A 17689-nucleotide genomic window follows, 5' to 3' on the forward strand; every position below is an offset into this window, starting at 1 on the left:
GAGTCCAAGAAAATATGATACGATGTGTTAAGCACAGACACATGAAACCAGGCACTGAACACTGCTGGGTACATTTTCCGAGGTTTTCTTTCCTTTCTACCTCTTCAGAGACACTCCTGTGAATTAGTAATTCACCACTAAATCTGTGTGAAGGGAAACAAACTTTTAAACTCTAACACCCACATGACATGTGCATTCCTACGGCAAGCATATCATTGCATAATGTTGTTCACTTTTAATAAAACTCCATCCTTTGAAGCTCTATTGTGGAGGAGAGTAAATCCACAGAAGCTTTGAAGTATACTCCCTTAAATAAAGTAAGAGAAAAGCCATTGTTTATTTCACTACTATTTAAGAGTTAATGAGAGATTTGCACCTGTACAGCTGTTCTGGACTGAAACTAGCTCATGGAGCGAATGTGTTTTCTGCTTGAGACAGTTGTAAATGCCTTGAGTAAAAACACTGAGGACTGCTAATGGATAGGTTTATTTTAAAGCATGCCATCTGCTATCAATCATAGAGAAGTATAGGAAGCAAGTTTGGCTGGGCTCCCTCCTTGCAAGCCTGATAAAGACAGGGCTCCAGGACTCGGGAACATTGAGTCCTCAAGAGAATAAAACATCAAACCTACTCAGCAGCTCCACTAACAATAATAAAAATGCCTCTGCCTAAAGGTGACATTCTGAATTTACGATTATTTGTGTCTATAAAGTGTATTCTTTGGCTCCTGACTCATTCTGACTGTCTCACTCTGAGAACAATACATTAAGCCTGCCTGGAGTAAATGGAAATCCTATCCTTTTATTAAACCAGCAGCCAGTACCTGAGACGATCTAATGCCCTGTAGGTTCACAGGAAGATTTTCAGCTCTGTTCCATTCCTTTATAAATATTTTTCATTAAAAAATTACAAATAAGATCTCTATTAATGCACTGACATATATGAATGATGTAGTCAAATTTACATTTCCTAAAATTAATTTAAAAAATTATTTAGAAACTAATCCTACTATTCTTCTATCATGTGCCCATTACGACACTGATGGAAAACTACATATTAGAGGTATGTTATCATAAAATTTAGAACCAGTTGCTCAGAATTGTTCTTTATGCCGTATGGACCAAGCATGTTTTCAAGAGGACAAACATTATTTCCTCGGAATTCTTCCAACTATGGAATCATAACCAATATTGCTTTCAAAAAATGGATCCCAAAGTATTCCTTGAAAAATGCCGAGCCTGGCTTATTAAAAGTGCTGCCTGCTGAAATCCTCAGTGGATAAAATGAGTTGTGGTGGCATTGGAACCTTCCACAGCTTATAATGTTAGATTCTGCCTCAAATCTGCAGCTTCACTTAATTCTACTGCTAGCTGGGAAAACGGAGTTGTGAGTGTTTAGGGAAAACCCACCTGGCCAGCAAACTCATGAGCCTAATTAAAGTTAATAGAGAAATTAAAAGAGGAAAACATTGGCTCAGTAGTAGTGAGAAGAAATGTACAAGGCAATAGAAATTCAGGAAAAGAGCTTACATTTTTGTGTTACACATTTATTAGAAACACTCTGTAAAAAAATGGAAAAGGAATTGGTATTATTTGACTCCCTATGTATTATAGGTGATATGTTACAGTTCAATAAGTGAATTTGTAATAAAGAAAATCAACAGTTTAGGTTAAATGTAAAGAAATGGAAATACTTCATCAATGAGCACACTTGCAGATCTGGCTTGTACCAGCACTCTGCTAGGCTCTAGGATATTAAGAAAATAAAAGCCATTATCCCTCCCCTTTGTAGAGGAAAAAGCCTAAAACACTTAATAGACTTCTAGAGTAATATAAGAGTGTTAATCTAAGAGCTAAGTTCTTAGATAAAGATAGCACATTCTACGGGAGTTCAGAAAACAGGGAGAGCAGCCAGGATCGCAGTACTCAGAAAGACTAGTAAAAAAGTCTTGCATGGTTTTCTTAAAAAGAAGAGAGAAAATAAGTGCATGAGCTTAAAACAATTCTTACTTTGAAAGATAACAAAGAAATGTACTTACTGAAATTTCAGTGTACTTTTTGATACAATATGTGATTTATTGTCAAATCAAATTATACATCATTCCTGGCACAGAAAGAGGCCCCAACAATGCTTTTGGCATCTGACAGGTGTAAAAGAACAACCCAAATGTCCATACTGACCAAGAGGAAATGTATCAGTACTATAGGTATAAAGGCAACTAGAGCAGAGTCAGTGTGGAGAGTCGAAGGTCATTTGGCTTAACTGAAGACTCAGCCTCTACTCTGTCGAATGAATCAGTGCTATGAGAGGAACAGGATCCATTGTTGCCAGATCTCCAATTTACTGAAGGAAGCAGCTCTGCCTTCCCAATTTTGTAAAGCTTTTTCTTTAATTGCAAAGGGCACATGCACTTACCAGAGAGAGAGAGAGAGAAAGAAAGCAAAGGAGAGAAAACATTCTCCAATGGGGTGTGGTCACACCACAATTCGTTCTCCTCTGTCTCTCTATTCCTGTCAGGAGTTTGGGCATGCATGCACACACCCACCATGTTTTTCAAGCTCACTGGAGCTGAGATTTGAACTGTGGTCAGCTTCCTCGACCACTAGCAATGAGGGCAGCTCCCCAATATTGTAAGAAATTTTAAGGTCAAACAAAACACCTTACGCTATGGCACAAGCCTACCAATACTGTCATGGGCTTTTCAATATGCCATGTCATAGAGAAACCTGACTCTTCAATTCTGGGAATCCTGTAATCAAGTCTATGGGTGCTACCAAACGTCTCCTACATTACATTTTAAGTCCTCCTACATGGTAGTATCGCCTAGCTTTCCATGAGGCCAATTCTGTGAATTGTTTTAGAAGAGCCAGTCTGTTCCTTCAAGTTTTGAGTGAGAACTAAAGCTTAGTTTGTTTTGTACACAAGATTTCAAATCCCTGACAAGTAATTCAGTAGAGCACTAATGAACAAACTATTGTGAGGGGCCTGTGCTGCTCTGATTAGACATTAGTGACCATATCAAGAAGAGAAATACCTGAAAATTAGCACAATAATTTGTTTCTCTAAACCTGGATCATTTCATCTCTTTTCTCAAAAGAGCAATAGTCCATGAATATGGTGAAAAAATTAAAACTGCATTTGTAAAGTGATTTCTAAAAGACTTTAATGTTTTCAATGAAAAGGATAGGTCATTAAAATATAGTTAATAAATATTATTCTGAAATCATTACCTTATATACTCTCTATTTAGCAATTACTGAATTATAAGAAGATTATGATACCAGGTAGGTATTGTGTGATGTTTATACAATTAATATTTGTCAAATAAGAACTATACACTGGGAAAAGAAAGTTTAAATCAAAATAAATCTATTATTATCCTCCAGAAAATGTCATTTTTCATACCATTTAAGAAAGTACCTATATGAATTATTTAAATAGTGCTGCCAATTCTAGCTATATATAATTTTATGCTACCAGGAAGGTGTTTTCAGAAACATCATACTTTTATTAATTCAGTCAACAAGTAGTTATTGAATTCTGATGAGGTTTAATTCTTGCAGACAAATAGAATACCTTACTAAAGGAACTTGGAGTTACTGAATAGGGAATCATTTATTTTCATTTATTTTTCTTGTATTTTGGATTAAATGTTCCCTGTTTCAATATCATCTGTGGTAAAAGTTAGAAGTATAATAGCAACAGGTTCAAGGACAGCAACTCATGCCGCATATCAACACTGGTCAGAGATTGTCTACACAAGGTGTGAATTTGGAACAGAAAAGGGTAGGATTCTTTTCCCATTGTATTCTGCTCAAGGTTTTTCCCCTTAAAATAAGTTGAGAACCATGGTGTAAAGAGACCTCAAGAACAGGATGACTGACCACAAGAGGGGGAAAAAAAAAAAGACTACAACTTGCTCCCAAGGACTGGACAAAATTGTTTTAAACAGGAGGCTTGGAATCTATCAGGGTTCTGTCAGTCACTTCCTTCATCTTCCTCTCCCTTACTCCCCTTCACCATCATCTTCATCTTCTTCACCTTCATCCTCATCCCCTTCATCAATATCTTCCAATCCCTCTTGTTCATTGTCTTCTTCTTCTTCCCCTTCTTCATCATCCATATTGGGAACCAAGTGTAACGGATTTGGCCAAATATCATCTTTCATGACCTCCCCTAAATCACCTTCACCTGCATCTGAACAGTCAGTAAACCAAGTGAAGAAGCTCTCTGGTTCCTCATGCTGCCTCTTCCTGCTGGCTTTATTCTGCATTTCATCAAATCCTTTCCAGATTTTCATTTGATTTCAGGAGACTTTGAAGATGGATCACCACTCTTACACAAGGTGTGAGGCTGCTGTTAGTGTTGTGACAACCACTTTGAACTCAGAATGTTGAACGACTCACAGAATCAAAAGACAAGTGACTATTTGGGATAAATATGTCAACCAGGTAGTCGAAATTCAAATGAAAATCAATGACTTAAATGTAAACAAAGAAAAGACATCATCAATGATAAAATCCAATTTCTTGTATTGAAATAGGTTTCAAGTAGGACTTACTCTGACTTTGAAACAAAATAATTACAACCTCAATAGAAAAAGTAACACCTCTTTATGCTTCTTCCCTGAGAAAACAGAAGGTAGATTAGGGGGTCTCTTAATTATCTGTGGAGTGCAGGATTTCTTGTTTTAGGCTAGTGGTATCCTGTGGCAGATTTATGAAATAATACTTTTAATATATTTAACTATGGATATATAAAAGTATATATGCTTTTTAATATTTATCAATTGTGTATTTTTTCTCTTTTATATCTAATAACATATTTTACTATTTAAAAATTATTTTATCTATATAATATCTGTTCTATTTATCCATTCATCTATCTATTCAACTTCGAGTGTCAGTCTATAGAGGGGACTACTGCTATAGTTTTTTATTTTATTTTTTTTTGGGGGGGGAGGTTTTTGCTATAGGGCGCTTGTGCTCGCCAGACAGACAGAGAGAGACAGAGAGATAGAAAGCAAGAAATCACCCCCCCAGGGGGGATGGCCACACCCCAATTCCTTCTCCTCCATTCTCCTCTTGGGATCTTGGGCACACACGCACATGCGCCCAGCATGAGTTTAAGTCACCGGGTCCATGACTCGAACCACGGTCGACTATGTGAGAGTCCAGCGACATAGCCATTACGCTAACTGCTGGTCCCACTACTTACCCAAGTATTCAGACATATTTATATAAAGTTGTCACTGAACTGCATCAGTTTCTTATCTCTTTTTTTTCCACCATGTATTACTCCACAATTTACGCAATGTCATTAGATAGTTGTTACAAACAAAACTGCAAATCTTCCTAAAAATAGAAAAATATATCACAGTTTCTTAACCATTCCCCTGACGTTGAACATTTAAGTTGTTTTCACTTATATCTGAAGTTCTCACTATTGGGCCAGCAAGAGGGCAGTGATTAAAGTGCTGGAGCCTAAGTGGCTGACTCTGTAGTTTGAGTCCTGAATCTCACAGCTTAAAAACCATACCAAACCAAACCAAACCAAACCAAAACCACCAGGCTCCTGTGCATGTGTGCCCCAAAATCTCAAGAGAAGAATGTAGGAGAAGAGAATATGGTGTGGCAATTTCTCCTGAGGAGTAATTTCTCACTTTCTCTGTGTGTGTCTATCTCCAGTGAGTGCACATGCCCTGTGGCAAAGAAATCTAAAAAAAAAAAAGTTCTCAAGATTAAATCTCAGTGTACAGCTATGAATGCTTTCTTGAGATAAATGCCCAAGCTTGTCTAGATAAGTTTTAAGTTCTTGTAGTGCTATGATACCATCTAGAAGCCTGTTTGAATTCACTCATCATCAATGTAGAAGACTATTTTCGATTAAGACAGTGGTGTGTATTACATAAACATGACAGATGGCCCATCAAGTGATTTCATACTACTTCTAACAGAGCAAAGGAGAAGTGCACCCTTAATCTCTAGGTTTCTTAATGATCTCTTTCAAACTTTCTTGAAAATTTAATTTAAAACAGGGCATTCTACTCACCCCTCACACACACACACACACACACACACACACACACACACAGTCACACTCATACAGAGCCCCCATGGTCATACATGTAAGATGAACCTTCTGATGACAGCAAACAGACTCCTACTGACATCTAAAATCAGGGGAGGGAGGACTTTCCTGAGACCATTTGGTTATAAGCCAGCTGTCAAGAGGCCATGGAGAACAAGAGTGAGTCTTCAGGGGATACTGCCTGCTTGAGAAAATAGTTTATAAGATGATAGAAGTGTTATATGGTATGGATCGAAAAGATCTTTCCCTTTATCTCCTAGAGAAAGAAAACAGTTGCCAGGAAATGAGGTATGTTCAAAACCCAACAACAATAACTAAAAGAAAAATTGTCTAATTTTGCCAGCTAGCACAAGGAACTCGGCTGCCAGTCAAAATGCTCTGTGTCCAACTCAGAGCTGGATTCACTTTAACAGAAATTTCCTTCTTCAGCCACCTAAGTGCCTGTTGAATTAGGCAAGAAGCCAAGGTGTGGTAGAAATAGTCACTCAACTGAAATGTCCATTTCCATTTGGATTTCTGTGGCTCTTTCCCATGTCATGGTGAAAAAATGCTTCCTCTGCTGGGATCTTTTCAGGATGCCTTCACTGGAGGAGGAAGTCAGATCTGCTACTCAGAAGGGAGCAGGGAAGCCACAGCTCTGCACAGTCAGACATGGCTGTCCCTGCCTTCAAAAATGTAAAATTATTCCTCGCCCACTCCTAACCATGACTTTTCATGTTGAAAGAAACCTGTTGTGGTTTAAATGACTCGGTCAGTTCTTTCGGGATTTTCCAAAGTTTTCTATAAAAAGAAACTGTGGGAAATGAATGATTGCATAATCACTAACATATGCCAATTTTGCTAAACCTGTTATCTTTTTGGTGTTTTGAATTGCATTGTCCCCTCTAGAAAATACCTTCTAACAGTTTTGCCTGTAAGTCGTAGTAGTGATTTCACAGTGATGGTTTTAGAAACAGTCTTTGAAGGGTACCTAGTTTACAAAAACAAAAATACTACAACGGTAAGGTAGTTATTATTTATGCAGTGAAATTAGAAAGATAGGATGATACCCAGTGAGAAGAAAAGATAATTGGTTATCCGGATAGATTCTACATGGAGGGAAAACTTAATCTCTAAATTATTTGTATACCTTAAATACTATTATTTTGGGTCTGACCTAAAAGACTAAATGCGTCTAATTTGTTTTGGCAGTATAACGTTAGTTAATAGCAAGATATTAGGGTTGTCAAAAAAGGCATGATGTATTTGTGCATAAAAACAGAAAAAAAAAATCATGACTTTTCCCACAACCTAATATTTATCCTTTTCTATCCATAGTATACATCAAATTTGTTCATATTTCCTTAAAGTTTAAAGTGGCTGGGTCCAGAAAACCTTCTTTAAAATTAAAGAAATAATGAAGACCAAGGCCAAGGCCTCACATAGGAAGGGGCTGGCAACAAAATAAAATGGATACTATTCATTTTCTATGAGGATGAAAATTACCGATGCCAGTATTCAACTTGCTAAATGAATTAGAGATAAAGAATTCTAGAGGTTAGGATTCTGCAGCTATGAAGCAGAGAATTTATTAAAAGGTTTATTACTTGCTGGTAGCACCAAAGATCCTATTACCCACCTCCCTGTCCCCCATGAGGTTCAATCCAATCCCATTCTTTTTTCAAACTTCATTGACTATTACCATTGTTGGTGACAGGCTGAAGAGCCCACTGGTGTCCTGTTGGTTGGTCAGAGAGGCATATATAAGGACACAATAAACTAAGGGTCCACAGGTGGTGTTCCCAAGAGTGAGAACCAGCAGTTCTCAATTCTGACTGTATATTAGACTCACAAGGGGAGCTTAAAAATATTCTTGCCTGACTATTACAAACCAATTATATACAATTGTGGACATAAAGTCAAGGCATAGGTGTATTTTCAAAAGTTTTTTTGTTAATTCCAACATGCAGCCAGGAGAGAGAACAACCTACATGGTTCTATAGCATCCAGAACTTCTCTATCTTAAACCATATCCTATTTTCCTACATGATTGGGAGTAAGACACCTTTTTCTTTTCTTTTTTCTTTCTTTCTTTCTTTCTTTTTTTTTTTTTTTTTTTTTTTTTTTTTTAGAGATAGAGCATGAGCATTCACTGATTCACTGGAGAGACAGGTAGAGACAGAGAGACAGAAAATGAGAAATCACACCCCAGAAGGGGGATGGCCATGCCACAGTTTCTTCTCCTCCATTCTCTTCTCGAGATTTTGAGTACACATGCAGACATGCCTGGATTGATTTTCAAGTCACCATGTCTGGAACTCAAACTGATTCTGCCACAGGGAGTCCAGTGCCTTAAACACTATGCTGCCTGCTGGCCCTGGGATAGTACATCTTAAATGTGCTATCTTTTCAAATATATTGAGTCTATTTGCTACTGTTGTGTCATGGTGCCTGACATGATGCCCAAGTTATACAATAGTAACTGTCCTATGCATATTTATTAAATAATATGTTTCAAAAGATGAATACATTACGAGAGGGAAGTTTTAGAAGAGGGCATTATTATTTGGAGAAATTGCTATGAAAATGGTGTCCTTTGCCAGGGCCATAAAGGCAATATAAAATCTCGCTTATGGAAAAGAAGAATGTAAGGAGTAGAGAATATAAAGCCAGATCAAAGCATTTTGCAATATAAAAGAGCTAACACTATGCTAAAGAAGTATCTACTACTGCCCTCTGCATTCATGTAAGAAGTTCTGGGTCTGTGTAATAATCTATCCAGTTTTAAAGAAATTTTAGAACATATTAAAGCTATAGGTTAGAAAAATTTGTAATTACAAAAAATATCAACAGTTTTTAAGTAACATTTATCTCACTAACGTTATTTTATGGGACAGTTTCTAGTTTGAGAGACTGGGAAAAGCTGAATAATGATATATTTTGACTCTCATCAGAAATTACATGTCATATCTTCAATGATAAAAATGGAGATTATGGGTTAAACTATGATACACTTAGGAGGAGTCATCTTGCTGAAGGTTTCACATTTTATTTATGATATAATAGTAGCATGCAGTCAAAAACACCCTTGAAATTTTTAAAATGTATCTCAGTAAGACCATAGCCAGGTTTTCATCCAGCTATAGAACTAATCACTTTTTTTATGATTAAGCTTTATATTAAGTAGTTGGGCACATATTTAGAAACTATACTGTATGCCCATAAAGACAAAACTAAAAAACTTAAAAAATAAAAAAACTAGAATCAAATTCAGTCTGACTAAATGATCAAACTAAGAACTACATGAAAACTAAGAATACCTTATAAATTATTTTTATTATTTTTATTTTCAGATTTTACATAAAGCTCCCATCATGATGTATACAATATTTTTTTCAATAGAGAACTTTACTTTTTTTGTCTATTAAATGTTTCTTCCCTTTGCACCTCACACCCATTCTCTACCACCCACTCTACCATCCTTCCACCTCTCTATGGTGTCTGATATCTACACTTATCCTTTCCACTATCACATTTTTAGATCTTTCAATCCACTTTTAATAAAATTATGGGATTTCCTTTTTCTTATACCTGACCAATAGTCCATAGTATATATGTGCCATAGTTTTCACATCAGTTGAATATATTCAAGGGGTAAATAGCTTCCATTATTACACTGTTCTCTGTCACTCTACTTCTCTCAGTTTGTATTGTACAGAGTACTCAATACGGTTCACTTAAGATAAATTCATCTATAGATAATGCAACTATAGTCATTTGATTAAGATCCATGTAAAAAGAAGCATATGAAAGGTCTCAATAAGTTCAGATCTTATTCCGAAATCTTCCATATCTGCAGCACTACCAGTTTATACTTCCACAAGCCACCCTCACAGGAGGGACCTTGGGAGACTCATTGTCCACTGTACCCAAGACTGCCACAGCTACATCAAAAATCTTTGAATTTGACCAGCCTGCCCATTAATTCACCTCTGAGAAAATGGCATTTCCCACTACCATACTGTACACCATTAAAAAGCTCATGCGTGGGACCAGCAGTTGGCATAATGGCTATGTCGCTGGACTCCCAATGTAGTCAACTGCGATTCGAGTCCCAAACCCGGTGGCTTAAACTCACGCCAGGCATGTATGCATGCGTGCCCTAGATCCTGAGAGGAATACGGAGAAGTGATTGTGGTCTTGGCCATCCCCCCGGGGGGTGATTTCTCGCTTTTTCTCTGTCTCTCTCTGTCTTTCTGGTGAGCACATACAACACTCTATAGCAAAAAACCTCTTTTAAAAAACAAACAAACAAACAAAAAAACCTCACACATTAGGTAGCCTCTCTGCACAGTGGCACTGAGCAGAACTTATCATCCCACCGAGATTCACAGTTAGTCGTGCTTGGGAGTTTTATGCTAGAAAATAGAGACTCAGGGACCAAAAAAGTATTCGTAACTTCCAAAACTGACTTCTTACTCCACGATCCCATCTTCCTTGTTATACTTCAGTGTACCAATGAAGACATGCCAGCAACTGTCCTATGCGTACCCTGGCAGTAGAGCACCATTTTATCTGATGGTGGTTACAGGCACAGAAGCCCATTTAAAGAACTACCAATTTGAGATAAAAAAAAAAAAAACAGGAGATATTCAAAACTGAGTTTTGAGCACTCTTGTATCCCCAATGATAATATTGATAAATCAACAGCAAATTTTACCCACATTTCCCAGCTGTGGGGATATTAATACATTGATTCAAACTTCTTTACTTAGTCCGCACAGCTATGAGAAGTCATCCTGCAAAGTGCGTATCAAAAATAACGAAGTTCAGGTGACAGTTTGACCGTGAAGTGATCTATACAAGTCAAACTCGGAAGGTCATAGTAAGCCTATCTATTCTGAGAGAAAAGCATCAAAACTTTGTGTACACATTTAGTTTTATTGTAACAAAGCAACTTGTACACTGTTGACCTTAAAACTTAGCATCTTTCCTTTCCAGTGAAACAAAAAGAAAATTTAAAAATAAACAGGAACAAAATTACAAAAGACAATGTCAATTCCAAATAAAAGCCTACAGGTTCTGCTGATTCTCCCATCGAATGGCAGGCCTCAAGTCATCATGAGGAGAGAATTTTATTTTTAAAAGTGTCATCTTAAACTGCAAGGATGTAGTTTAAGCATCACAATTAAACATGCAAAAGAAGAAGCCATGTTGTCAAAATGCCCACTTAATCCACACAAACATCTCAAACCCATCCTTCGCTGACCTTCTATAACCCCATTTTTTTAAGTTTTTTTTTTTAAACAAGAGAAAGTAGACAGATAATCACATAGAGACACAGTGTAATCTCTGAGCCCAATATACAGAAAAGGGAGGAAAACAGCTAGAATTTGATGGACTACTACACAGAGGCCAAAGCCCCTCTAGCTTCCAGTAGAGAAAAGGGAGCAGGTTCTTGCTGGTTTTCCTTTTTCCCCCCAGAGAATGGTGTTATTGATTGCACACAGTTTTTTGAGACAGAAAGGGATAAAAATTAATTTGGAACTGAAAGGGTAGAGATTCTTTTCCCACTGTATTCTGTTCAAGGTTTTTCCCCTTAAAATAAGTTGAGAACCATGGTGTAGAGAAAAGAGACCTCAAGAACAGGGTGACTGACCACAAGAGAGGGAAAAAAAAAAGACTGCAATTTGCTCCCAGGGACTGCAGAAAAATGTTTTAAACAGGAAGCTTGGAATCTATCAGGGTTCTGTCAGTCACCTTCTTCATCTTCCTCTCCCTTTCTCCCCTTCACCATCATTTTCATCTTCTTCACCTTCATCCTCATCCCCTTCATCAATATCTTCCAATCCCTCTTCTTCTTTATCATCTTCTTCTTTTCCTTCCCCTTCCTCATCATCCATATCAGGAACCAAGTAGTATTGTAATGGATTTGGCCAAATGTCACCTTTGATGACCTCCCCTAACTCATCTGCACCTGCGTCAGAATGGTCAGTAAACCAAGTAAAGAAGCTCTCTGGTTCCTCATGCTGCCTCTTCCTGCTGGCTTTATTCTGCATTTGACTTCAATGTTTCATCAAATCCTTCCCAGATTTCCATTTGATTTCAGGAGACATTGAAGATGGACCACCACTCTCGTTCAGATGAAATTCTTTGGAGAGAACTTTATTTTTGAAGTAAGCATTTTCATCAACATAAAAATCTATTATGTAACCTGATTTAGTATCTTCAAATTTGGTCACTTCATCTCTGGTCAAATAATGGCAGGGTCTCTTCATCCTCCTCTCCAAGCAGTGCAGACTCTTGTGGATGGTTGACAAAAGTTGTTACCCAAAAATTTGGGATTTTGGCAATCAATTCTGACTACTGAAAAAAGGGTTGCTGAAGTTTGTTATATTTCTTTTCTACTTTCAAAATCTCCTCACTTGCTTGTTCATTAAGTCTATTTCATTTTGTACTTCATTGATATGTTCAATTGCTTCTTGTTGCTATTTCTCTCCTTTAGGATTCCGGAGAGGCCAATGCTTCCTTCAGCCTTGAGGCAGGGGGCAGTCTTGGTTTCTTCGTCAGAGGCATGAGCGAAGATTGTCACTTAGGGGCCGTGTTTCCAAGAAGGTACAGGCACCAGACTCAAAGATCTCCTTGTTCACCAGGAAAAAGCTTCAAGAACTCCAAGCATTATGAACTTCCCTTGTACTTGACATGGTATGGCATGGGCTCTGTCCTATTATTTCTGCTTATAGTTTTTCTGAAAACTTGGATTAAGACATTCAGGAGGAAGTATAGTCATTATCTATGATAACATAAAGCTTGAGAGAGTGCTAATATTTTGGGATATGTAGTAAATATACAAACACAGCAGTACAATCGAGAATTGTGGCTGCAAATGAAGACAACATTTAACATAGACATTTAGATCCCAAATATTAGCTCCAAGTCACAAATACCTAAATTGAGATGAAAAAAACCACCTGTTGAATATGAATTCAAAGAAAAGCTATGATGGTAAGAACTTTATGTTAGAATAATAATAATATATAGGCTAATGTGAAACAACTGTATAGTAGGAAATAATTTAGATTTTATTATTGGTAACACATTTAGAAAGGTGGTGGTTAGGTAATAATGAAGGTAGGGATAAAAACTCTGAATCCCCTTGTTTATTCTCAAACACACGCACACACACATACACACACATACCAAAGTCTCCAAATATTTTTAACAAAATAAAATTTACGAAAATACATTTTATCAGTGGGTACCTCAATGGCATTTATCAAAGTAAATATATGAGGCTGAGAGTGACTTGGGGTACCTTGAAAAAGATTAAGAGCTGGTAGATGTCATAGATGTTTTACACAATTTAGATGAAACAAACAAAGGACTTTTTTGTTGTTGTTGAGAACTAAAACGGTTCACCAGAAAGGATCATGGACTCACTATATAATGGTAGATTGTAAATCTGGAAAGGTCCATAGCAACCATCTGGACTGAATTCCCGTTCAATGAAATGCTTCTCTGGCAGTTTGTAGAATCTCAGAATGAAATAAATCTTACAAGTATTCTAATACGAGTAATAGTAATGTTCAAGTAGTCGTTTACCTGGTCACTTTGTCATTCTTTAATTCTTTAAACACAACTTTGGGAGGAAGATGCTTAACTGTTGAAAAATTTCTATGGTTCAAGTTGGCTTTTCAAACCGATTTCTCTCTTGAAGTCTAGAATTTGATATTCAGCTGTCAATTAATCCTCTTTATTTACCATATTCAAAGCTGACTCTCATTTTCATTCAGTCATATCTGTTTCCACTCTAGGGCCTTTTTTTCTCTTTCTCTCATATATATATATATATACACACACACACACACACACACACAGTATACAAACTAGATAAACTTTAATATTTTCTATATAATGATATATATAATATATATGATATATGACATATAACATATATTATATATTAATGTTTCGTGTATACTAAACTTACACATGTACATAGAGAGTACATATGCACTCAGTGGAGGGGGGAGAAAGAGTCAGAGAAAGAAACAAAAGTGCTCTGGACTGGTTTTCATCATGTCACGATCCTTTTTCACCAGAACTGCAACTTGTCAGGATCTTGCACACACACATGCTTCTGTCATGTTTTCCGGCAGACCCGGGAATCTAAACCCGCAGTCAGCCACATGACTTCCAGCACTGCTATCCAGTATGTCACTGACTGTGCCATCAGACTGGCTTGAGTTGATACTTCTAATCCATTCTGTCATCTTAGGTTCTTTCATGATATTTAGCTTTACACTCTTTAGCTTTCTCTTTAACAGATACCTTAGAGATCACAGCATGTATCTTTGGCTTATTATTTTTTTATTATTAATGTCTTTTTCTTCCAAAATGGTGATTCCATTTTAATAGCTATATAGGCCCAAAAACTTGGAGTTACTCTTAATTTTTGTTTCTTTCTCATATAAATGCAACTCATCAAGAAAAACCCCTTTGGTTCAATTCTCAATATATTCTCAATTTGAACCCTCTAACCACCTCTATGCCTGGATCCCTGAGCTATTACCAGCTTTTACCTCATGTATTCAGACAGCCTCATCACTAGTCTCTCTCTCCTTATACCTGTAGAATCTATGTTCTTCCTGATTATCAAAGTGACCCTTTAAAATGTAAGCCAGGGCTCACATGTGATGGCACAGACAGTAGAGAGTTGCAATATAAAAGTGGAACCATATGAGAAATTTTGATTTGAGGTTTTGATTCCAGACTGACTTGAACTGGTTAGTTGCACCCGTGGGCATATACATGACCCTGGCTGTGATACAAAATGGGGGAGGAGGAATCATGGTGTGATGAGAGCCTATGTGGAGGGGGGAAGGTGACTCTATTTCTAAAGAACTAAATGTTAAAAAATAAAAATAAAATAGTTTAAATCAGATAATATCAGTACTGTACTGAAAACCCTACCAAGGCTGGCAATCTTACTAGAATAAATCCTAGCTTGGGACCAGCAGACATATAATAGTTACATTGTGGAACTTCCATATAGGTGGCTATGATTTGAGTCCTGAACCTGGCAGCTTGAAAATCACACTTGGGGGACCAGCAGTTGGTGTAATGGCTATGTCACTGGACTCCCATGTAGTCAACCGTGATTCAAGTCCTGGGCCCAGTAGCTTAAACTCACACTGGGCATGTGTGCGTGCATACCCAAGATCCTGAGAGGAGAATGGAGGAAAAGGGATTGAAGTGTGGCCATTCCCTCTGGGGGGTGATTTCTTGCTTTCTGTCTCCCTGTCTCTCTGTCTTTCTGGTGAGTGCACACGTCCTATAGCAAAAACCTCTCCAAAAACAAAAACAAAAAGAAAACAACAACAACAATATAAACAAACTCACACTGGGCACCTGTGCGTTAGTGTCCAAAATCCCAAGAGGAAAATGGAGGAGAAGGGATTCTGGCATGGCCAGATCTCTCGTTTTTTTTTGTCTGTCTCTCCTGCAAGTGAGTCATTTACTCTTCTCCAACCTGACCTTCTAACACATGCTCTTGTTTCAGATCTTCTGAGTGGCTAATACCCTGACCTGGAGCGTCTTCCCACAGCTAGCCCCTTGGCCTATTCTCTCGCTTCAGTTAGATCTGTGCTCAGGTGTTATCCACTTAAAAAGAGGTTCCTTAAGGGACCAGCAGTTAGCATAATAGCTATGTCGCTGGACACCCATGTAGTCAACAGCGATTTGAGTCCTGGACCCAGTGACTTAAACTCACTCCAGGTGTGTGTGTGTGTGTGTGTGTGTGTGTGCCCAAGATCCCGAGAGGAGAATGGAGAAGAAGGGATTGTGCCATGGCCATCCCCACTGGAGGGGGTGATTTCTTGCTTTCTGTCTCTCTCTGTCTTTTTGGCAAGAGCACGCACCCTATAGCAAAAACCTTTCAAAAAAAAGAGGTTTCTTAAATGCGTTTTTTTTTTAACCTAAATCAAATCCCCTCTTTCTTTATCCTTTTGTTCCATTTATTTTCTTCACAGAAAAACCTGATACTCCCCATTCACATCTTATTTCTCATCTAATTCTCTTTAAATGAAAATATCACAGTGATAGATATTTTCCCCCTTGGATTCCCTCCAAATTGCTTTTAAAAATGCTTAAATATACCTCAATAAGGATTTAATGAATATTTATAAAATAAAGTAATTAATAAATTATTTCTATTTTTTAGTAATACCTTTCTCTTATATTTTCATTTCTCTATTCATACTCTTCTCAGTTCTTTTCAAATAACTTTATTAACTGGATTATCCATGTCTAGGTCTTATCCAAAATGTTCCTTCCTTGGAGATTGGGGCTTTCTCCGCCTGGGGCTAGTACACACAGTTCTGAGGCCAGGCAGGGGTGCTCCCTGTCATATACAGCTGAAATGTCATCTCTCCTCCTCATCATTATTGGTTCAACCAACAAAAAGACTTTTGCTTTGTGATCTTGCCCAATTCTTACTCTCTAAGAATGTTGTCTGCTTCACCTATTTTTAAACAGAAGTCACACATTTCAAAACTGTTGCTAGTAAGGGCAGAATACAGCTCAGAGTAAAGAGTTGCAGGATATTATGTTTCCCAAGAAGTCACATATTTCTGTCACCATCTTCTTTTTTCAACCAGATACAGTAGTGCTATTCAATAGAAATATAATTCAAGGCATAAATGTAAGCCACGTAAGTCATTTTACATTTTCTAGTAGTCACATTATTAAAACTGAAAACAGAAATTAAGTACGATAAAATATTTTAATTAACACAATATATCTAAAACATTATGAGTTCACCATATAACCAATAGGATGCTAAAATGCATATGTAAACTATGGGGGGGTTATAACAATCTAAATATGTCATGAGTCTTTCAGAAACCTGAACTGAAGCAGTGGTGATTACCACACGGAATATTAGAAAACCGTGTTTTTTCAAGGAGGATGTAGCAGAGTGAGAAAATGAGAGGTGGGAGTGGGAATCATCTCAGACAGCTTTTGAATTGTGCAGTAGAGAGAAAAAGCATGTGAAGTTTTAACACGATGCCCTAAACTATGTATGTCACTCATTTCTCTCCGAATGTAAGAACTAACATGGAAAAGAGAATTCTTCTGATGGGAGTGGATGATTAATCAGGATTCTTTTACTTCCACCACTTGAAGATAACATCAGGTAGAAGTCTGGCATCCTCCCAACGCTTTCCTAAATCATCCTACATCATGAAACACTCATTTTTCCAAATAGATGTGAAAGACCACATCCTTAATGTCCATTTTAGCTAAATACATGCCTTTGGGCCCAGAACGTAAACATATCTAGATTAATGACTAAAGCATCAAAGTATGAAACAACTCAGTGGTACCTCTCCTTCTACCACATTCTCTCTTTTGCTCCTGGCTTTTCTCTAGCACAGGATTTTTAATAGGAAAATACCTTTTGACTCAGACTTTTCTAATTCTGTGGTTGAAGTGAATGTGGTATCATAATAAGACAAAAAGTTATGAAAAAACATCTAAATGAAATATCAAAAAGTAGACTCGGCTTTGTGGAACAATTTTGATTTGTATTTGCTTTCCCATTCCATTTTATATTTCA

The 17689-nt window shown here is 37.2% G+C and overlaps 1 pseudogene; it reads right to left on the reverse strand.

Moving 5' to 3' along the window:
- Positions 1–4006: 4006 nt before the first annotated feature.
- Positions 4007–17689, reverse strand: part of LOC102484124 (protein SET-like) — a 20739-nt pseudogene continuing 7056 nt past the window's right edge.

Source organism: Tupaia chinensis, unplaced genomic scaffold, assembly GCF_000334495.1.
Source record: "Tupaia chinensis unplaced genomic scaffold, TupChi_1.0 Scaffold000638_1, whole genome shotgun sequence".
Lineage (NCBI taxonomy): Eukaryota > Metazoa > Chordata > Mammalia > Scandentia > Tupaiidae > Tupaia > Tupaia belangeri.